General features: G+C 31.6%; 3 long non-coding RNA genes across 3 annotated transcripts; 1 reads left to right on the top strand and 2 right to left on the bottom strand.

Annotated features, from left to right (window-relative positions):
• Positions 1 to 738: 738 nt before the first annotated feature.
• LOC136971205 (uncharacterized) lies at positions 739 to 4341 on the top strand. The gene is made up of 3 exons (XR_010880119.1): positions 739 to 992; positions 3859 to 4029; positions 4117 to 4341. It is a non-coding gene; the product is annotated as an uncharacterized lncRNA (long non-coding RNA).
• Positions 4342 to 4821: 480 nt separating this feature from the next.
• On the bottom strand, positions 4822 to 5685 carry LOC136971204 (uncharacterized). Its single transcript, XR_010880118.1, has 2 exons — positions 5252 to 5685; positions 4822 to 5013 (listed from the first exon to the last, which is right to left on the bottom strand). It is a non-coding gene; the product is annotated as an uncharacterized lncRNA (long non-coding RNA).
• A 1438-nt stretch (positions 5686 to 7123) lies between these two features.
• Positions 7124 to 7607, bottom strand: LOC136971202 (uncharacterized). The gene is made up of 2 exons (XR_010880117.1): positions 7406 to 7607; positions 7124 to 7314 (listed from the first exon to the last, which is right to left on the bottom strand). It is a non-coding gene; the product is annotated as an uncharacterized lncRNA (long non-coding RNA).
• Between the last annotated feature and the right edge of the window lie 13918 nt (positions 7608 to 21525).

The raw sequence follows: 21525 nt of genomic DNA, 5'->3' as shown, positions 1-21525 counted from the left end.
CTAAAGAAACTACTGTCCTTTGCTTTTGATAATAAGAATAATTTCAGAGTTTCTATGTGTGTGAATTATTGAAAATGAGGTAGTTTCTCGGTTGCTGGCTTCCACGGTAATTTGTTTGAATGGTTTTAAAAGTAGAACAATTTTTTCAACGAGAGACCACTAATATGTGCTCAACGTCGAAATTTTATTATCTACATCATACGGACAAGGAACCTTTTGCTGTTCCAAGTTTTTTTTGCAACATGTAGTATGTAGAATTGCAGCGAGAATTCCATCTTAAATTAATTTGTGTTTCTGAAAACCTAAGTTGTCTCGCAAATCTTCCAATTTGCTTACAGCTACAGCAGAACGATTAAAATGTGTGACAATATTTCTATTAACTGTGATTATAGTTTTCACATCTTGTTGAGAAAATTTGCATTCGTTTAGTGTCAGCTGCAGTGTATGTGTAAAGCATGATAATGACGTTGCGATTCCCGATTTCAGCTACCATATTTGCTCCAGAATCTCTCAGTACTAAGAATATCTTCTCACTTTTCAACTTATAATGTTCAAGAACAATGTTTATCTGTTCATTGATTCGTGTAGCTTGTGGGAACCTTTGAAGGTTTCCACAAGCTACACGAATTGGCACAAATTTAACTTGGAAATCGGCCGATTAATCGGTAATCGGTAATCGATCATTTTGCTTATCGGTGTACCCTTACTTTTAACTCTTTGTTTCGGTATTTGATGATGTCTATTTTTGCAGGAATTACCGTAAAATGAAGCCGATTTAATGCATTTAGATTGCATACATCAAGCTAGTTTTTTTTTATGGTAATAATTTTCATCCAGACAACTGGTGGAATTTTTGTAAGCATATCTGGTCGTCTTCTTGGAATGAAGGTCCCGAACCGAATCAACATACGGCAACCATTAAAATCGCTAATTACATAAAAATTTTTGGGATTTTTTTACCTTGGTTATCTGCTTCACTGGACATAAAACAGGTAATCTAGACATCTTACCTCTTACCAAACTTACCACTATGGCACTTTCATCACAAATTTTATTTTAAAATTAAGTTTTGTTTATAAGTTCCATTAAGTTTGCTTCGTTTCACTAATTTTCGCCAAGGCACATATGAAGTTTAATGTGATTAATATATAACAATGGAAACAACACATAAAAAGAAAATGTGAAAAATATAACAATAGGTCTATAAAAGCTGTGGTTATACTGAGTAACAAAAGAAACCAAAATAATTACAAAACGCATGCGAAATATGTTAAACGGTTACAATTTGATTTTTGTAACAATTTTGTACTCTCTACAGTAATGTAGTGTATAAGAAATAAAGATTAATGTTACCGATGGTTCCAAATGGTGGCTCGTCTCTGATTCAAGGAAACGGAAGAAAGAAAACTGTGGGGATTTGGTTGGTAATAATTATGGTAATTTATTAGAATAGGTTAGGTTAGGTTAGAACATGAGTCCTTACTGTTTTCTATTTTCTGTTTTCTTGAATCAGAGACGAGCCGCCATTTTGGAACCATAGATAACATTAACCGAAGAGAACATCAAACCTAAACAGAAACCAGTTCGATTATATTCTTTCTGTTCTACTGAATATATATGTTACTGTAAATGCTCGAACTATGGTAAATCCTAAAATCTTTCAATAAAACCTAAGATTTACCAACTCTTTGTGGTAAAAGTTCTAAATGTTCTACGATCATCGTTAATTTCGAACTTTTACCAGCATTCACTCGGTATATCTTAGGTTTTACCTTATAGACATGATAAATGTTGAAAAAATAGTCCCCGCTACCCCCCGCCGCCTACGCTCCTATATTCCTATCCAGACCTACACTTCACAGTGAAATGAACTCACTCTGTCAGGTTGATCTAATAAATCTACAAATTACCCCAGATGGAACTCATAAATTCATTTTAGTTCACCAAGACCATTTTACCAAATTTGTGATTCTTCGTGCGCTTCAAACTAAACGAGCCGTAGACGTTGCATACCATCATTTAGATATTTTCACCAATTTTGGAGCTCCGAGCTTCCTTCATTCCAATAAAGGTCGAGAATTCTCTTACAAGTTATTGAGAGTTTATGCTTCGTGTGGCCGGATGTAAAAATCGTACATGGAAAGGCAGGATATAGTAAAGTCAAAGATCAGTGGAGCGTGCTAATCAAGACATAGAAAATATGTTGAGCACGTGGATGGAAACCAATCAGATATCAATCGAAGTGGTCAGAGGGTTTAAGATTCCTCCAGGCGATAAAAAATAGAGCATATTACGAGGGAATCAAACGTTCTTCCTACAAAGCAATGTTTCGTTTTCCAATGAAAATGGGCCTTGCGACTTCAGCGATCCCTAATGATATGATTAGAGTTATAAGATCTGAAGAAGATTTAGAGAAGTTGTTGCATTCGCATGACAATACGGAACAAAATAATGATATCGAATATGCAATCGAACAGGATAAGGAAGAAAGCATTGTTGGATATGAGTCAGAAGGGGATAGAGACAATAGCACTGTCAATGATAAAACACAGGAAGATGAAATGATTATTACTGAGAAGATGAAGGCGAAGCAAATAACCGAAGATTCCAGTGTAACCATTCAGAGATATGCCGATTCAGAGACAGAAAACACGAATGAGTCTCAGGAAGTTCTTGTAACTATAGAACCAATACCAAAAAAGATAGAATCTGTAGTTACTATAAGAAACAACGCAAAATGAAGTTTGGAGAAACAAGCTGAAAAAACGAATGCCACGTCTGTTGATAAATATCCAAATGTGAAAATTGGCCAAAATGTAAGACTGAAAGTGCCTGAAATTGACAAAGCTAAAACTGACCCGAAAAGCATTATTGCAGTTGTAGTAGATGTAAAGGACGAGTTTTACCAACTAGGTACCAAAATTGGAGTACTAAAACAGCTTTACACACAGAATCAATTTACCTCATGCCCTAAAGACTTTATCAAGATAGAAGTTGTTAAAGATAAAGTGAGACTTCGAGAAATTGTCGCAAAATTGTCTTTGACCGGAGGACAAGATTTCGAGAAATGCAACTGCCTAAAAAAATGCGTAACGAATAAGTGCGCTTGCAAGACATCAGGATTACTTTGTAATTCAAAATGCCGTGATAGCTCTCCATGTTGTAACAAGAAAAATCCTTTTTTACTTTTTTTAAATATCAATGAATACCAAATGATTAGAAAAAATACTGTGATTACTGATTAGCATAGCCAACGTAGGCTATTATATAATTTTTTGCAAGATAATTTAATTTTTGTTATGTTAGAAAGGTATTTTTAAACTGTTTCACTAGTTATTAATAAATAACACTTAGTAAGTTGACTGTTTATATTAATTGCAATAGATGATTATTAAAATACTCATAGTTTTATTTCCAAAACCAACATTTACTAACCGTCTTTAGTAAAACCTAATATGTACCAAATTCTAATGGTAAAAGTCCGGAGAATAATCTCACTTTATAAAAATCCTTACATATACCAACTCATGTTGGTAAATCCAAAGGTTTACAAGTAAAACCTAGGATTTACCAATATACGGGCTTTTACAGTAACATATATCTATACATTCTAGTAGCGGTAACATGGCCTGTTTACTTTATAACAGATTAGGCCATTGGTTGCTTGCTTCCTTGTTTGCTGCTTACAATTGGCGATAATTTTATATCTAAAATTACATTACTTTCGCTTAAAACATTGAGATTTTATCAGCTTCCTAGAATTTTACTTATACTTGTAGTATCACGTGTTTTTAATTAATTATTTTAAGAAACAAACATACGTAATAATATAGGCTATGCTTTTTTTTTATTTTGAAGATTGGTCCAGCAATAGTACATATGTACACCACCGGCATATTCGGAAGAGGAATACTCATCCAGAGCACCACTCCCGAACGACCTTTACGACAAAAGACCGTCCACCATTTTTACGGACCAAGATTTTCACAGATATCTGCTAGCATTTTACTATTATTAGAAGGCAAAATGGTGAGTTAACTAATGATACGGACACTAAAAATCTAGAATTACAAGAAAGATTCGACAGAAAAAATGATTAATATTTATTTTGAACAGTTCGAGCGAGACGTTCTCGTGTGGAATAATAAAAAATTCTTAAAGGCACCGCTTTTAGTTAAAGAAGATAAGCTTATTTTGAGGTTCAGAAGATGGTATTCACAATTTTATAGCGAAAGTAGCCCAAGAATGACTAAGAAGTCCTTAACTTGGTGAAGTACAACCAACTTGTTTCGAGAGATTTCTGAAGCTTTCAATAAATAAAAATCAAATCTTCAACCTTTGTATATATTAATAGCGTTAGATTGTAATATTAGTTATTAGTTGAAATATTTGTATTTTAATAATTTATTAAACTATTATAATTATTAATTTAGATAAGAGAACGTCACCTTTTTAACCTTTAACCAAGAAAATTTAATAGTTTGCGTGCCCCTTATATATAAGTTACCGTGCCAAATACTCAGGACACCTCGAAACGTCAAGAAATTAAAAAATTTCAAGGGTAATTTCTGTATGTATGTATGTTAAGTGTTTGGAGGGAGATGCGTGTTATTTCTAGTACAGACAATCATGGTAGAATATTAAAAGATGGTGTTACGATGAACACAGACATTGAAGAAGGCAATCACTGATTGGTAGAAAGTTACTTAATACAGGAAGGAGTGAGAAGTCGCGATATGTGCGAATAGTTTAACACGAATAATCACGCTATCAATTTAATATTAGAATGACAATCATCCAGCACATGCAAATAAATTACAATTTATGTTTTAACCACGATTTATGTTTTTATTTTTAAGGAAAATTTATGCTTAGGAGGGACGATCAATTATTTAATCACACATTTACATCTGCTGTATCTACAAATCCCGGATGCAGATCCCTTTGCCTTGCATTCCCTAATGCATCCTTGGACACGACAAAATGCTTCCAGTTTGGTACTGATAAAAAATTCTATAAATAGAAAATTGTATTAATAGAAACAAAAATTTGCAAATCTTGCAGAACAAAAAGAACATTAACTGAATTTCGTCCAAACCACATTTTTAATACTAGATGGATGGAAAGTAACTAGGAACAGAAAAGTCACTATTATTTCTACGTTTCTAAAGTAAAGATGATGAGTTTTACTTTCTCGTGTACCTTATTAAATGGAAACAATAGCGCATATCTTAGAATTTAATATAATTACCTGTGTCATCCACCAACGACCCATTTTTTCCAGATCGTGTACGGCCTCTGCTCGTCAGCAACCGAATTCGTGTTCAGATTAGCTTCAAATGACAATTATTGATTGTTTCTAGATAGATTGTGGCGCAAGGTCGCTTTACCGTAGGGCACCATCTCTGCACATCAACAACTGCTTTTCGTATCTCGTAGTATGCAGCAATCTGCGCTCGCTCTTGAACAGACAAGCGGTCGACCATCTTTTCTGTTACTGTGCGCGCAGTCTCTCTCTCTCTTTCAACAAAACTGATGCAAAAAATATAAAATTCCATTAATTGATGTACGTGCTCACCTTAATTTTGTTACTATGTATTATATCAGTACAGAAATTATAGTAATTTCTCAATGCTTAGTTACTTTACACCCATTAACAACTCTCTTCTTATGCTGCAAGTGTGTGTATGTATAAGATGTACAAATAAGCTGAGCAGTCACCTAATTCGCTACGTCAAAAATGCGCATTAGTCTGTACATTCTGACACAAATATTTATATTAAAAAAAAATTACACTCAAAAACTTTTGATATTTTGAATAAGTTAGAAAAAAAAAAAAGGAAATACGTACAGATAAATTCTGATTTCTATCCTATACAGGAATGTATTTTATATCGTTTTACCTATAATAATTTAGGTAAAATTTAGATAAAGGAATTATTCTCGTGAAAGTTTTATGCGCCGAAGACCAATAAGAAATATTTTTCCTGTTTACAACTAAATGCAGCTTCTGCAAACTTAAAGGGAAATTACAGCACCAGATTTCAACTCTCAAATTATAAAACACAACATAGAAGACAATAAAATTTAAGTCGACCTTTTATTACCCTAAACAAATGGCGGTATTCCTTACGATAAACTTATTTATGATTATTAAACCTTTATGACTTTCTATAGTACAAAAATCCGCAATTTAAACATCTGCACATTTTTAAATCGATAATTTAACAGAGTATAGATGAAAATAATTGTTAAATATATATTTATTTATACGTAAAAGTAAACACTATTAAATAATAGAGGTTAACTTCTCGAACCTTTTCACAAACCTATAAATTTGAATTAGAAGTAATGCTAGTGCTGGAATCGGGTCATTTTCCACGTACAATGAATGTCGTAGACATTATAAATAGTGTTAAAATCACCGATTTCGGCTTGAAAATAGACATAAATATTGTTCCTGTTTGGTACAGCCTTAAGAAATTAATATTAAGCCTAATTAAACAAATGATTTGTTTATTAAAATATTAAGTGCCATAGCTACTAATCGTATTGGTTTTAGATCAATTGATGTTTTTAGTAGTAACTGACGGCCTGTAAACTTCAAGAGAAGCTGCTTTCATTTGTAAATAACCTTTATATTTATTATCCACACTCTTATGTAAATAAAACTTTTATTTAAAGGTCGAGAGAACGGGGATATAAAGGTATATCTTAGAATATCTCGAGAGGGCCAATGAAGATTTTCTAGTTATTAATTAGCAGTTACGATGATTTATAAAACTCGTCCCGATCCTGAAATTAAGCTTTTGACATTCAAAAATGATTAATAATTTAAAATTTTTTATAATCCAAAAAGCATAGAAGATGCTTATATATTAATATCCCATCCCTCTCATTCATTTGTTTACTATTAAAATGTTAAATCACGTGTTCTTAAGAGAAGATTATTAAAATTTATAGGCCTATATATATGACAACTTTGTTCTTCTCTGATATAAACATAATTATATATATATATACACACAACACAAAATTACATTATAATAAACGAGTAAGAAATAGGTTGACGTTCAGATAATGAAAAGAATAGTAAGAAATAAATGACGTAAGAAGTCAAACAAACGAATTTAACCAATCTTTATTTAATTAACTTTCCACTGTCTTCGTTAACTGAACATTATTTTCCGTAGGGATAACATTTGCAGGCGTTGTTAATGCATTTTCCCGACCTATTTCCCCTACGTTTGCAATCCTTGTCACAAGTGCGGTAAACGCACACGGCCGCTTCGGCATTCCAATTAGCGAATGTATCTAAAAATATTGACGTTTATGTAATTAATTCTAATTACTATCTTTAATTAAATTTATTCTAAGGGTAGAAAAAGTTCCTAATTTTACTTACGCATTGTTACGAACAGAATGAATAGGAGTAGTGTTATTTTCACAATACCCGCCATTCCTTTGAAAATCTGAAATCTAACAGAAATTAAATTTTATAATCATGATTATTATTAAAACATAAATGTCGTTAAGTTATCTAAATGCTGGTATATTTTATGCGAAGGATGCTTAGAATAAGAACTGATTAAACTATTATTAAATAACTAGACTATCTCGGTGTCACTATCATTCACATATTTAAATAAATGCGCTTTCACACCCATTGCGTCTATATGTGAAAATAGCATACATATTGCTAGTGAAACTAAAAGTATGGCTACGTACCAATTGTTGAAGGCAATACGAATACGATGTCGTGATCTATAAACAATTGATATTTATAGAATGGTTAATAAATTAAAATGTTTATGGTTTACAATAATTGGAAGAATTGTAATTAAAGTGTTTTGTTATAGTGAATATCCAGACGATAATAAAATATTTATGAAATTGCTAAATGTTGTCTGGTTCTGTTATATGGAAAGTATGGGACGTTTGTTGTTTTAATTGATGAGTGAATCTATGAATTTACTCATTTTCTTTCATAAACATCTCGAAAACGGAGTTAAATAGCTGAATATACAGGATACAGGATGTAGAAAGCTTAGCGATTGAAGGGTCTGGAGCGAAAGTCACATGATCTAAATTCAAAATTACTTCTAAATATAGTTAGATGAACGATCAGCATGAGTCGATTCTTATCAGCAGAAGTGCAAGATACAAGAGCAAGACACACTAAAATCGAGAGCAGATATGAACTATATATAATAATTATACATGAACTTTCGGTCTGAAGCGGAAGTCCCGTGATTTTTTAAAATTAAAGATGATTCAAGATTGCAGTCTCGTATTGTGACTATGACAGAATAAATAATTGCTACATTTCAAATATCTCTTCAGATCGTACATTAAACTGGTATTTTAATTATAGATGTACTGTACATAATTTATTAAAATGAATGTAGAAAAAAATTGTCAAGTAAATACAATATAATCCCTTTTTCACAAGTTTAACTTACTTTGCACGTGATCAGACGCCTGGTGTATAATAGTTTTCATTGAAGAAGATCTGTCAAATCAAATGGCAGGCGGATGAATTCAAACAGGCCCTCTTCTGTTACGTATATAGTTTTGAGTCAGTATTAAACATTTACAAGTACTGTTAGAAAGCTGGTGTTTACGTCCATTAATGAAATAAATTGGCTTCCTGTATTGTTGACTTTGCATTGTATCCTGTTTCTCACGTCGTTAATTTAGTGACTGGGTCATACACAGCGTTAAATGTTTCCCTTTCTTATTTGCATTCAGCGGCGTACCCAGTATCTGAGCTAGACGGTGGGCAACTTGTAGTTTCTTTGAGCAGCGAACAGCGAAATAGTTCTAAGATTTCACGACAGATGGCTCTAGGCTCTAGTCTAGTGACAATATTCATTATTCAAATTGATTCTAGATTGATACGTCTGTATTGTGTGTCTGTGTGTCAATTACTACACTTTAACTTTTCTTCTAGGGCAGAACTCCTGAAAGACATAAAAAATAATATATATATAACGACCACAAGGCGGCGAACACCATACGTAACAACACTGGCCGTACCAGTGTAAAATTCAAGGAGGGGGTGGACGAGAAAAAAGGGGCGGAAACAGTTTTAAAAATCTTAAATATTTGCAATATATTTTTATGTTTTACAGCGAACTTTTAAAGTTATAATACACCTTTTATAGTCGATAAACTTCTTACAACGTAATGTATACAGTTAACAAGATTTTACATTTTCTTAGAAAAGATAATCAACAGTTGACTGAGGAGGGGCAGAGCCCGAAAAGTGTACAGACAGAGTACCGTATCAACGAGAACGAATAAAGATATCTGATAGAAAACTTGCCAAGTGTCTCTGAAGAAAAAACACACAACATTAGTGTTTATCAAGTCTAATATATATATAAGTATAAAAATGGTGATAAGATATAAAGGATAAAGGTTGACATAAAAGAAATAACAGGATGTAACGTTTAACGACAATTAGGCTTCGTTTAACTATATGCGAATTTCCGGTGTAGACCGGAACACGCGTCATTCTTTAAATTTCAACATAATGAAAACTTCCAGCTCACAATACCCGCCATTGTGACAATATCGCGATAGGTAATCGCTCGTTTTTCTTTATTCTGTTAAATTTTCACATATAGAAAGAATGGCGGGTATTGCGAAAGTAACACTGCTCCTATTGATTCTGTTCGTGACAATGCGTAAGTGATATTACGAAATATTCCTACCGTTAAAGTAAATTTAATTAAAGATGGTAATTAGAATTAATTATATAAATGTCAACATTTTTAGATACATTCGCTAATTGGAATGCCGAAGCGAACGTCGCGTGTGTTCATCGAAAATGCGACTCGGTGTGCAAACGTAATGGATACAAATCGGGGAAATGCATTAATAATGCCTGCAAATGTTATCGTCGTAAGAATTAATGTTCAATTAACAAAGAAAATGGAAAGTTAATTAAATAAAGTTTGATTTAATTCAATTGTTTGATTTCATACTTCATTCATTTCTTGTTTTTTTTTTGGGTGTTCATTGTCTTAACGTCAACCTATTTCTAATTTGTTTTATTGTAACATAATTTCGTGTTGTGTATTCCGAAAAAGGTAGGAGTAATAACGAATAAATCTTTCATCAACGTTTACACTTTCCTTATAAAACTCATTACTACTATTAACATTTTATAGTAATTAAAAATATAAAAGACTTCTATAACAAAATCAGATAACAAATGGAGCCATACATGTATATTATTTAGGAAAAAGTAAAGTTTTTCTAATAAAAACTCATAATATCCGAGAAAGTTACGCAACTTTTGTTGCTAGATTTTATTACACGTTTTTGGGTTAAGGAGGTCTCAAAATGTGCAGATTTGCAACAAAAAAGTAAGTACAACAATGCACAATTATAATTATACCAGTTCAGTTTGCATTATTTTGTGTACATGATTAACTTTGTAAAAGTGTAAGCCTACGGACTACATGTTTATTCAACAATTCGCATCATTCCAGTGTGGTTTACCATTATTATTAATTATAACCTTAAATTAGTTATAAATATTACTAGTTTACAGGTTTTTAGACCTGATATTAAAACTCATAATTAACATAATTATTTATACCGGGAGTGATCGACTCGAAACTTGTGTTCTTACATTGTGAAGACGTTTGCTAGTACAGTATATAAATTCCATTATGTAAGTTCGAAGCCTTCGCGAGAGAGGGGGAGTAGCGAGTTTTTCCGGTTCCGAAAAGAACTTAGAAGCCCTCGATGGTTGCTACCCGATTAAAATAAACGAATTACTGTTATTTTTACTGAGAGTTTTATTTTAAGTCAAATGTCCTTCTAAGGATATATAATCGATGGTAAACAACGCGAGATTAATCCAGAATGCCTTGAAGTGGTTGATGAACATAATGAGCTATAGGATGTGGGTCCTAGGGATTAAATGGCTACTGGGAACGTCGACCAATGGCGAATTGCTGCAGTCCTGTAGTTTTCAAGACTACCTCTTCCGGTAAATATATTGAATGAAAAGGTGATATACTGACTCCCGAACCAGGCCAGAACGAATGACATCTCTATTTTAATATGGAATGAACTTGTAGCATAAGTTGACGACTTTTTACAGCAGAGGTGGACAGTGTTTGACACAAAGAAATGTATTCTTCACGCAACAGATCTCGCCTTAAAATGTAAACAACTTCGCTGGTAAGTATATTTTATCTTAATAGAATACAAATGTATCTGAATAGAGCGATACTAAATAAAAGTGAAATAAAGAAACAAATACTGTTAACCGTTTTAGCAATAATAAAAACAAGAATAATAGCATTATTTAAATATTTCCGAAATTAAAAAATAGTACAGTAATTGATTATAAAATTCAATAGGAAGGATAACTGATGGAAATAACTAAGTCTTTAAACAAATTATATATTTCTAGTGTTTATATATTTAAAGTCTGTCACAAAAAAAATTAATAATAATTGTAATAATTACTGTTGACCTTGTTATTTAAAAAACAAACATTTCAAAGTGATCAATCGCCGACATCACACACTTTGTAGGCTTAAGTTATTAAACTGTAAAAGTAGACACTGCATATTATCCGAATGTTATGTTTACATAACAAGGAGAGTATTGAAATCCTGTCACATTTGACCCTTCGAGCATTATTGCAAATCTACATTTTGAGATTTTCTGAACCCAAAAACGTCTAAAACAGGCACAAAAATTTCATGCGTGCGTGTATGTGTGTTGGTGATTTTTTGTTTAATGTCTTCGGATAAAGTGAAGATTAAAAAACGAAATTTGATTCAGAAGCTTGTGTATAAACGGCATAGATACCAGTAAATTTCGATAAATAAAAGTCGATGGAATAAAAATATAAACATGAGCCACGTATCAAATGTCAAGAAGACGTCGAATTTAATGAAGATTTTACTGGCTATTAGCATTTATATTGTTTTATAAAACTCGTTCCTACCCTGAAAATTAAGCTTACACCATTTTAAAATAATTCATAATGTAAAAATTTTTATAACAAAATAAGTGTGACGCGATACATAATTTCACCTATGGTTAATAATATTAAAAATACTTAAAATAAAATCTTATAGCAGCCGGGAAAGTTAGGCAACTCGTGACTTTGTTTTTTTTTTTTTTTCATGTTCTATTCTAGGATAAATATCACCTGCAAATAAGGCTCTTACCTGAGTATCCACACTTTCTCTTACGTCCAATGGGTTTCATGCTTATTTTTGTGGCGGCATGATCTCGCCACGTTGTGTTACCGTCGTAGGACTCTTGTGGCATCTTGTAGACACAGCGAGGCCGTTCGCCATCTTAACAGTGTCACCTGAAATAAATGTCACCTGAAAATAAGGCTTTTACCTGAGTATCCACACTTTCTCTTACGTCCAATGGGTTTCATGCTTATTTTTGTGGCGGCATGATCTCGCCACGTTGTGTTACCGTCGTAGGACTCTTGTGGCATTCTTGTAGACACAGCGAGGCCGTTCGCCATCTTAACAGTGTCACCTGAAAATAATATTGTCACTTGATTTTTTCAAAATGAAAGGATAATCTTTTCGATAAGTGTTTGAATTTTTGCTTTACAAACTTTTAGTTTCTAATTAAATGATTATTAAATATATTATAAACTTGATGTATTAATCGTATTTTAAACTACGTATATATTTTCAGTTGTTTATCAAGGAATTATAATTGTAATTTATATATTTTTTGGTTACGAGTGAAATTACTTAGTATTTGTATTTAATAAAACTGTTTATTATGGTTATGTTAATACCTAATGAAAGGTTGTAAGTGGTTTAAGTGAAAGTGCTTCTTATTCGAAATTATTTTTTCAGAATATAAAGTGAATTTAGAAAATAATTTCTGTTCTACATTTCTGTCAAATAAATTATATTCTAAATAAAGTTACGCTCTAAACTATATCAAGCGCAATATTATTCGTAGATTTAACGTATCTGTTATATTTTGAATCGGGAATATATCAATATTATCTTTCATTAAACATGATAAAGTTAGTAATTCATTATATTATTGTAAAAAGCATTAAAAGACTACACGAAATTATATGTACCCCAATATAAATATGTACCCCAATATGTACCATAATATAAACTGGGAGTTAATAAGAGATAGTTAAATAGAATTGAATGTAGAAAAAACTTTAATTGATTTGATACATTTTGCATATATAAATAATTATTTTAAGGTGAATGATAAATTTTATAGAAAGATTGAGGGTATAAGTATGGGGTCAAAGATGGGGCCAAAATTAGCAGAAATAGCTATGATTAATATAGATAAGAAAATAAATAACATTACCGGCATAAAATTAATAGTGAGATATGTAGATGATTATTTAATAATATATAACAGTAGTTTAACTAATGAAAACATTATACATCCCTATATAAATAGCATAAATAAAAAAATACAATTCGACATTGAACTTGATGAAACCAAAAAAATTAATTACCTGGATATCACTATTATAAACAATACTAAAGAATTTGAATTTATAACATGTAAAAAACATTGTGATGTTAAAAAAAACCACGAATTATCGTACATTCCTGATTATATAAATAAGAATACATACCTGACGGAATTAAAAAAGATTTATACACGTATAACAGAAGAACATAATATTAACCTTAAATTAGAAGAATTAGATAATAAATTTATTTTGAATGATTATCCAAAATTTAAAATTAATAAGTGGAGAGCTGATTTTTTGAAAAATAGATTTAATACAAAACATAATCTGAAAAACAGTATAAAAAATTCCCATGCATAAAAAATATATTTGAAAATATTAGTAAAATCCTTAAGAAAGATAATATATGTTTAGCCCCGTATTTAACTAATAAGATCACAGATAATGTTTCTAGATATATTACTAGAAGTAACCTTAATAATATAGATGTGTTAAATAGAACAGGTATTGTATATAAAATAGAGTGTAACTGTATGAATCCATGTAGTTATATAGGAGAAACGGGTAGGAGATTAAATATATGAATAAAGGAACATGAAGCTTCTATTAGGTTGAGGTATAAAAATTCACCTTGGTATGAACACAAGGAAATTAATAAATGTAAAATTAATCGCAATAATATTAAAATCCTACATCATGAAAGAGATATATATAAACGTAAATTTAAAGAACATTTAGAAATTAAGAAAAACCAAAATAATTTAATAAATATTTCTGATGGAATGCAAATAGATTCTAGATGGTATAAAGTGATAGAGGGCTCTATATAGTGGTGGAATGGTGATATTGTTGCGATTGATTGAAAGGTGGTATTCAGGGGTATCACTTGTTGAGTTGATTATTCACATGCTATTGATATTTTAAAAGTATGTATTGTATTGGTTATTGTATATACTGGTTGTTTATAGAAATAGTCATAATGCACAATGGTTTTTAGAAGTGAAGTTATGCAAACACTTCAAGTGCATTTTAAATGGAAAGAAAATGTTAAGTGTGTTGATGTAGTGGTAGCCCATACGCAACTTTTACTGTAAGAATAAGTAAGTGTGACATCTTGTTTGTATTTGTGTCATTTATAGGGTATTATACCTCCTTTCTCTCTTTTTTTGTCTTTTAAAAATTAGCATTGAGGAGGGATTGGATGAATATACCAACCCGAAATGCATATGTCATTTTTTAAAGAATAAAACAGAGTTCCTAACTTAACGTTTTGCTGTGGGACCGTCTACCAAAAAACCTTTTGGATTACAGAGACGAATTATATACATAGTAACATACAGCATTCCAGATACAAAGACTACACGAAAGTTTATCAACAGAAATAAATTATAAAATATGTAAATTTTTAAAATTACTTTGACGTACGCAATTGAAAAGTAGACTTTGATGTCTTCTAAATACGGAAAGCGATGAGTAAATTACTTTCTGTTATGAATTAAATCCATAACAACACTGATGCTCTTTCGTTATCGTTATATAACCATTTAAATATACTTTATTAATACTTGGAGATATAACTAAAAACAAAAATAATTAAATTAAACTATTGTATAATGTCTTTGGCGTAATTAAGAATTACACTACTTGAAACTATACAAACAATGAGAAAACTATACAAGGACCGACTTTCTCTTCGATACCGCCAAAAAGCGAACATTTGCCTATAGAAACAAGAAATTTTTTAATCAAAATTGCAGCTAAGATATTTAAATATATATTATAAATTATAAATTACTGAAATTCGTAAATAATGTTGTTTAAATCGCTTGGAATTAACTTAAGAAACTTTAATTTTATATTGTATATTTGTACAAATTAACAACACGGATCTACGAATCAAAAGGAGATTTTCGTTGTTTGATTGAATATAAATTTATATTTAACTGAATACAACGTTTAAATAAAACAAATTCATTTTATTTATTTATAAATAAGTTCAAATGGAAATTTTAACGACGATTTGATATTTAAACGCGATTTTTAATTTTTATAAATAAATTAATTAATTAATTACTTTGTTGAAGTCTTCTTAAAAGGAAATTCTGTCATAAAGTGACGAATCGAAGAGAGAATAAGTGAAGATTTTCGCCATTCTGTCGATTTCGATATATCGTTTGACAATTGAAAATTTAACAATACGAAGCCATTGTTACCAAACAATCGAACGTCTCTACAAATTTTTACGTCAGACTTTTAATATAATAAAAAATGTATTTTAATTGAATTATATTTTTAGAAATGAAAAACTTCTTCAAAACATAAATGATATAACAATTATTATAAAAAATAAAATTATAAATATTAAATACTTGAAACTACCTCAATAAAAGTAGATCGAATATAATTTCTTTAATTATAAATAAACACCAGAACACTTGCTGAGCCTATTGTACTTTAATATTCAAACGCTTTCAGGCTATTGCAGACGGGATAACAGGGGAGATAAGATCAACAAGTTCACGTGCAATAGGAGGATAGAGGGAGTAATGGAGGAATTACGTAAATATAAAAACACAAAAACGGTATATAAAAGAGCGCCAAACATACAGATTGCTAAGGAATGATAAAGATGAAGTGAGAATGCAAGAGAAATCAGGAATCTACGAAATTCCTTTTGAAAATCAGCAGTTAGAAGTGGCAAATGATTATGTTAAAGTCACTAGAAGAAACTTGGCAACACGTATAAGTGAGCACAAGTACGACGTGAATAGAGGACCTAATAACACCGTATTGGCAGTCGTGGCACAAACAGAAAAAAGCGAGTGTAAAGTGAGAAGAAGCGAGAATAATTAAGACGGTCTATTCTCCGACGATTGCGTTAGGTATGAAAAAAATAAAGTGAACAACAAGAGCTTAAATGCAAAGGTCGCTAATGCTCTCCCAACGACCTGGAAATACGTAATAGAAAAAGAAATGGGAGTTAAAAACCCGTAAAAGATTGTGGCAGTTATGTTTTAACTAGTTTAATGTATTTTCGTTATACAGTGGTGCCTCATATAACGTACATTACTTAATCCGTTTCAGGTGCATGTCCGTTAAGTGAAAAGTCCGTTATACGAAATGCATTTTTCCGTAGAAATACATGTTAAAACATCTAATTCGTTTTGCAGCATAAAATAACCGTACTGTACCGTAAAAAATGAAAATGGAGCAGTCACCAATTATGCCGGGTAGTCAGATGTTGTGAGGAAGAGGTGAAGGAACACTTTCTTCACACATTCATATGACCACACACTTTTTACACATTGCAGCGGGTCTCTTTTTTATTGTTTTTTAATCGGAGTCAGATTCAGGAGAGGCTACCGGGATTTGCAGGGTCAACTCCTCTTGTTCCATCCTTTGTTTTTTGGCAGCTGGATTCTTGAAAAACATGTCCAAAATGGTCTGTTTCGCTCTCTTCTTCAACGCCTGTTTTCCAAAATACCTACATCAAGAAGCTATTCTGGGAAGCCAAGAAGGGGAAAAAATCTAAAAATAGTATATTGTCAATGGCAACCGCAAAAGACTGGAAAAATCATTCGCACTTGATCACAGAAAATCCGTTGATCGCCTCACGTAAGTGCCGAACGGAATGTCCGTTATTCGAGGCGTACGTTATACGAGGCACCACTGTATTTTTACATTTGTTTGATTATATAATGTATTAGTAATTTGTTATTTATTTAATATTTAACCGTTTAATGTAACAATTTTAAAATATTTCCGAAGATTTTAAACTTAACGAATGTTCGAAAAGCTTTCTGTTCGATTGTAGAACACGAAGCTTTTCGACGTTCATGCCGGAAGAAAATTCATGGATAATATGGTTAATATTTCTTTGTTTAAAATAAATATATGCATGCAAAACTGTACTACAACATAGTTCTTATGTTCTGCACAGCGGTTTTCGAAATATAGATACAACGCGCCTATGTTTAATGGAAGAATGTGTTTATGTAATCAAACAAAGAGCAAATATCCTACCTACTTTCTTTCTGTTATTATATTGTCATACATATATCTTATACCGAAACAAGAGTAATGCAACTTGATGAGTATAAGTCATTTATGTCAGAGTAAAGCCGACGTATTTCTGCATCCAGGTTTTCAATTGAAAGTCGTGAAAGTCGTGAGTCGTGAAACACGAATGCAACTAACCTGTACTAAGATATGTATTTTTATTTATATTGTAACTGTTATAAATTACAAACCATACTAACTGTTAAGTCTACGAGATAATGCAAATTTCAGCTAAAAAAAGATTTTTGCCCTTGTACTTAAAAAATGGCAAAAATATATGGGGCAAAAATATATTTGCGAAGGGCAAAGTTATTATGTATATAAAATATACATAATAACTTTGTCCTTCGTTGAATTAAACAGAATTATAATTATATATACTTAAATATATATATATATATAGGCTATATACACAGCACGAAATATACTATGTTACAATAAAACAAGTTAGAGATACGTCGACGATAAGATAATGAAATAAAATGCAAAAAATAAATAAAGTAAAAAGTCAAACAATTGAAATTAACCAATCTTTATTTAATTAACTTTCCGTTCTCTTTGTTGATTGATCATTATTTCCCACGAGCGTAACAATTGCACTTTCTATTAATGCACTTTCCCGATTTGTATCCATCACGTTTGCAATCCGAGTCGCAAGTTCGATGAACGCACGCGCTTGTGACATTCGCTTCGGCATTCCAATTAGCCAATGTATCTAAAAATATTGACATTTATATAATTAATTCTAATTACCATCTTTAATTAAATTTACTTTAACGGTAGGAATATTTCGTAATCTCACTTACGCATTGTTACGAACAGAAACAATAAGATCAGTGTTATTTTGGCAATACCCGCCATTCTTCGAAAATCTCAAATGTAACAAAAGTTAAATTCTGTAATCATGATTATTAGTAAAACATAAATGTCGTCAATTTAATTAAATGTTCATATATTTTATGCAAAGGATGCTTAGAATAAGAAGTGATTAAACTATAAATAAGTAGACCAGATCGGTGTCACTGTCACACGCAGTCATCTATTACGGACAGTGTCACTATCATCTACAAATAAAAATGAGAGCGCTGTCACTCCCGTTGTATTTAGATGAGAACATAGCATACAGATTGCTGAAAGTACGATTTGCATTCAGGTGAAGAGATTTTAATTTAAAAATAGGGTCTACAAAAACAAAAGGTATTGCTACGTACCAATTGTTGAAGGCAATACGATGTCAGATGCCGCGATTTATAAACAATTGATATTTATAGAATGGTTGAGAGATTAAAATGTTTATGGTTTACAATAATTGGAAGAATTGTCGTTAGGTTTTTCTTACAATCGATGTCTAGACGATAATAAAACATTTATGAAATTGTTAGATGATGTGTGGATCTGTTTTATTTACTTATTAATTGCGTGTACAAAAGGAAATACTACGGGACATTTGATATTAGCGAGGTTGAGGCCGAAGTTTTAAACGCAAAATTGTGTACGTCGGACGTTCGGCGCCGCTTTCCTGTAAGCCTAGAAGTTTGGCAATGGCATTTGGAAAGTCAATAGAATCATGCTCGACATTGCAAATGCCATTGTCAAACTTCTAGGGTTACGGGAAAGCGGCGCCGAACGTCTGACGTACACAATTTTGCGTTTAAAACTTCGGAAACATGCGAATAAAAAAACAATAGTCGTGAGAAAAATGTATGCTCAAATAAATATAAGAGACTATAATTTATAAAATAACCGTTTACCAATGTTTTTAAAATGTAGAAAATCTTCATGTAGAGCTTGTTCCACAAGACATATTCTGAATATACGATAGAAAAAGGACCCAGGTAGGTGAGCCAGGTAGGTGAGTAGGTGACCCAGGAGGTTAGGGAGAAAGGAAGGTTAGAGAGTTTATTTAAAGAAATATTTTATTTCATTCTTTCAATACTTTTGAAATGGGATAAGGCAGCCATGATCCATGTTGGCAGCCAATTATCCATTAAAAACGAATATTGGCGAAATAAATGGTTGGTAGGACCGTTGTTGAGGGAATAGTTTTGCAAAAACGCCAATGATTTTCACGAAGGATAGTCACGGTTTTAATTATGTTATCAACACGTCGTTTGAAAATAAGTTTTGAATTAAAAATGATCCAGAGATCATTATAAAAATTAACATATTTTATGGGATTATTATACATTTTATACATAAAATGTGGGCGACTGAGGATTAGAAATAAGTGAAAAACACATCATTATAGTGTTTTATAAATTAATTTTTAGGTTAGCTTTTTCTGAAATGGAAGGAAAGCAAAGCAGATCAGACTGCAGAACACTAGGGTCGTGATTAATCAATTTAATATCGTCAGCCTAGAATGATTTAGGCGAATAATATAAGCTAAATAAGCTGAAAAATAGGCTGCTTAAAGACCTGTAGACCTGCAGACATGTAAATTCCCACTGACGTCTGTCCGTTGTCTGTCGTTTCTCAATTTCGAGAACAGAGAAAGATTCATGAAATTCAAGAACAGACATAGAAATTTCGTAGATCCCGATTAACGATATAAGAACTTCTTGTATAGACCGGACGTCGGGTGATACGTGGATAACCGGCACGGCTCCGTTCTTGTCAGGAAAAGTATGATGTACAGTGATAAGACACTACTAATTTGAGATGAAAACCTTAACATTAATGAATTTAAAATGTGGTTAAAAATTGCAGCCCAACATTGTGACAATGCCGGTTGCAATTAATAATTGATCGTATCTATATAAATTACGAAGACAGATTGCCTTCTTTCGAAATTCTGAAGGATTATTGGTATTGTTTCCGAAAGATTGGTGGCGGTGGAATTATTCTGTAGGCCACAGGATCGCATTGATATTAATTTACAAGGAATTTAATAAATTGCAGAGCCTATGTTACAGAAATCGGTAATTTAGACAAATCATAATAAATAAGTTATGAGTTTCGTTATTGAAAATTCAATAATAATAACGTACAACAAGCTGATCGTATTGAATATCGCCATTTGTTTAGGGTAATAAAAGATAGACTGAGTTTTTATTCTCTTATATTCCGTCTTTTATGATTTAATAATTGAAATCTGGTTCTTTAATTTTCCCAGAAAATGCATTTTGTTGTAAATAAAAGTCAGACCAGACTAATTATCTCATCTAAATTCTTCGTGAATAAAATTATTTAGTTAAGAATATATAAACTACATTCCTCTATTTTATTGGAAAAACTATGTAAACCGCTGTAAATTCCTATAATGTACTTGTAAAGATATCAAATAATAACACGTGATCGTTGGCAGTATTTAATCGTTATTTGCTTTCAGTACAAAGAGGTTAAGTCGTTGGCATTGTTGAATTCAATTATACGTAGCTAGGGTTAAAGACGGTATGAAAAAAACAGGTATAATTAATAAATCCATAATAGAAATCTTTTTGTTTTAACGTGACCTTTTAATGTCGTACTCACCCACTAAACACAGAATTTTTAAGTTTTAATCTTACTTTTCCTGTTAATTCTATCAATCGGTTATTACTACAAATATAGAAAATTCCCTCAAAATTGTATACGTTTGTTACTCTTAAGTGATACTAATAAAATTTCCTATACAAAAATTATTGTTGTTTTGTATTACGAATAGAATCTGTAAACGCAACTTGGACCGAATGTTCAATCCCCTATTAATTTATGTTTACACATCAGCGCTCTCGGATGTCAGAAAGGCAGCGAAAATAACGTACAGACTGAATTGACGTAGCGAATTAAGTAACTGTTGACCTCATACGGCCCCTTTACTGTACTTTTTATGCATTCCAAGTAGTTCGAGGAGAATTCTATTCGTGCACACGCTTACACCACATCACGAGAGTGGCCGAGAAGAGCAGTCGTAGAGCCAAATTATTTTGTATGATCGGTGTATTCATATGTAAATTTGGTTAATTATGACGAGGAAACGTATTTTTGGTTTGTTAGAACTCTTATTGACGTAAAGGAGA

This window comes from Centruroides vittatus, unplaced genomic scaffold, assembly GCF_030686945.1.
Source record: "Centruroides vittatus isolate TY-2023 unplaced genomic scaffold, ASM3068694v2 contig_2358, whole genome shotgun sequence".
NCBI lineage: Eukaryota > Metazoa > Arthropoda > Arachnida > Scorpiones > Buthidae > Centruroides > Centruroides vittatus.
This window is presented reverse-complemented; position numbering and strand designations above follow the sequence as displayed.